This window comes from Cupressus sempervirens, chromosome 3 (assembly GCF_028749045.1).
Source record: "Cupressus sempervirens isolate cs-2001-9-10 chromosome 3, ASM2874904v1, whole genome shotgun sequence".
NCBI classification, from domain to species: Eukaryota; Viridiplantae; Streptophyta; class Pinopsida; order Cupressales; family Cupressaceae; genus Cupressus; species Cupressus sempervirens.
This window is the reverse complement of record NC_143120.1, coordinates 561,118,827-561,122,152: the sequence shown is the minus strand read 5'-3', so window position 1 is coordinate 561,122,152 and position 3,326 is coordinate 561,118,827.

Sequence of the window (3,326 nt, the reverse complement as noted above, 5' to 3'; positions counted from 1 at the left end):
TATATCCATGTCTTCCTTGAAAAATCATCAGCAAATATCACATAGTACAAGAACCCTACTATAGATGGTAAAGACATGGGTCCACATTGATCAGAGTGTACTAGTTCCATCACATCTTTAGTTTTGCTCAAACTATGAGGAAATGACTTTTTGGTGATTTTCCCTAAGGCACAACCTTTGCATGATTCATTGTGAATATGTAATGATCCCTGCTAGATTGGATAAAAATATCGAGCTTGGACTTATGAGAATTTCATCAAACAGATGTTATGAAAAATAAGTTCTTAAGCAAAATTACTATTGTCATGTCACTGTACTAATTTCAAAGATAAATGATATGAAACAATTATGGTGGGTTACAAAATCTAGCCTTTCAACAAGTCTCGCAACTGAAGTTCATAAAAATTACAATGTTGCAATGATGTTTTATAACCGTGATAATAAACCAACATCGATTGTACAAAGTGTTGGAAGAAGATTTCTAACTTCAAATTAAAATGAACATACAATGATTAAATTGCAAACTGGGTAGCTATCATACAATCCTGCTAACAATGTGAATGGCCCTATGATATCCTACTATGATATGAATGTGCTCCTTGATGGAGCCTAAGATTCTAGAATCAATTTGTGCACATTGACTAATCTTTTTAAGTTGTGAGACGAACCATTTAGATTGGAACTCTTTTTATTTCAATAAAATATATGGATACAATCGTAGAATCGAGTACAAACAATAAAAGCCAATATAAAAGCTTGATCTTGTTGTTGGTTGTTTTGTTGAGATTAGGACGAAGCAACAAAGATTTACCATGCAGGGTTGTGTCTTTAAATATGTTGCATCCAGATCCGATTAATAAAACGGATTTGTCACACTCCTCTTGGGAGGATGATTAAGAAGTGTTTGTAAAGCTTTCCTCAAATCCATTTAACTGTCGATACCAGATCGATCACATGGAATGTTTCATAGATTGAACTAACAATAATAACTCCATATTTTACAAGAAATTATTCAATACTGATTGCTCTTGGGTGAGAATTAAGAAGGAACTCACATCTATCATTCAATATTGTTCATTTTGTCAGTAAGATGGCAAAGGCCAAAGCTTACATTCACAGTACATATATTTGAGGCTTGTTCTCTACATCATTACATATAGGGAGTTTCAAACAATGGGCTAAAAGCTAATATCTTTTATTAATTATCATCCTTAAGGAATGTGAGCAGCCTTCCACAGCAAATTTGAGCACAATAATGATGACATGATGAACAGATGCATGAAGGCTTTCAAGGCAAAGTTATGGAGACTGTTTGAGCATATAAGAGAGCCTGCAATCATATCCAATGATGGAAGAGAAGTATCCTGGGGGAGACCAGGGAAATATGACAAGCACTTAGTTCATGGTATTTCCTCAAGGAAAATTTCAAAGATATATTGATTTCACACCACCTATGTGTTTCCAGCCTTCAAGAATTTCACGTCATATTCTCCCAATCATTAACACAGATCATATTCATCAAACTTATATCTTATAAGATTATTTGCTTGCAAGCTTGGAGATAATACACGTGAGGGTGGAGATGACAAAAGATTACCACGGGTGTCCCTATTTGTGATTCAAGGATGAGACATGTATGACTATGGAGATTATCATTATTGTGACTAGGTTCATGTTCTGTCTGTGCCAAATTCGGAAGACATCTGAAGCATTCCTATGCGCACTTAGGCCCAATGATAACACTTTAGTTTCTGTGGCGAAATATCATTCCAAAAATGCATTGAACACCATAATGACTCTTACAGGCCATTCCCAATCGTGTGTTCCAAACAGGAAATATTGTTTCCTTCCAACAGTGCCAAGCATAATGGAGTATTGTTTAATTTGCTTTCAAAGAGGAAAACAGTGATTTGCGGATATGCATCATCGATTATGCGCATGAAAAGTAAAACGTCTGTTCAAAATGGAAACATGTGATGGAGCCCACAAATCTAAATAATGAAAGCCTAAGCATGAGTTTATGCTCTATTTGTTACTGCACTTTCACGAGAGGAATTGAAAACAAGTTCTAGTGTATCTAGAGATATATGCATGAGCATGGAGTTTCTATTTTCTCCAAAAGATCACGTATGGTTCTCCAAAACACCAAAGAAATTAGAACACACATATCTCATGAACCAATGGAATATGCATTCAAGCAGTGGATGCAAAGGGCATGAATTCTCACCAATGAAGAAATATAAGACAAGAGTAATTAAACCACAAATTATATTTGGATATAATCAAAATTATATTAAACACTTAATAATGGTTAGTTATTAGTATTGAAAAGGTGCAAGGTTTGATTAAGTAACCAATGCCTTTTGGTGCTCTATAAATATGTAATGTAAAATCAAACAAATCACCATTCATATATACAAAAACTCTCTGCATATTCTAAAGCATATATGCTAGTTAAATTCCTTCCTTGGAAAAAGATTGAAGTTTGAACCAGGCTCCTCGATATTGAATTATTGAGCATAAATTTCGATATTGTTTGAGATAAAATTATGTTGAGTGCAGCATCAACATCCAAGTGTCTTCAATACGATTTTTTCTACAATATAATCAATAAGAATTTTTATTTGCTTTAGAGTTAAAATACTATATAGTTCGTCCTTTATGATCATCTTTATTTTATATAAATAATTTGTTACAAGGATAAGTGGATCAAATTGTTCATTGCTATTTAAACCCGATAAATACAAATATCATAGAATATTGCGATTGTGTCCTTATTTGTATCTGTTTTGTCTCTATAAGGGTTAAAAAATCATAGATTGGTTCAAATACGCATGAATACAAAGTGATTTGACGCATCCTAATAATTGAATTGTTTATAGATTTCATATACATAATATCATAGAGATGTATGTGAACACATATAGTTTTGACTCTATCGCCCTTTTAAATTTTGGCACTGATCAATAACTCGCTTATAATTCTCAATCTATATGCTAGCAAGAATCTAATTTGTTATCTTTAAGGGTTTGATATCTATTTGTTTTAATAATTCACTTTTGATCTTATTTCAGCATTTACAAGTTTATTAAAGTGTATTAAAGTAATCATATTTTCGAAGATTAATACTCACTATTAGCAATCAAGAAGTTTCCTAACCTATTGCCATTTTGGGAAACTGTCTTCTCATTAAATCTTTCTACTATAAACTTCTTGGATCCAAGTTTGTCATCCAAGATCAGTTGCACCGGCCTTGGTTTTGCAAAGCCAGAAGCATAGAGGATCTAGATCAAATTGATTGATCCTCTCAAGTTGGCCACAACCGA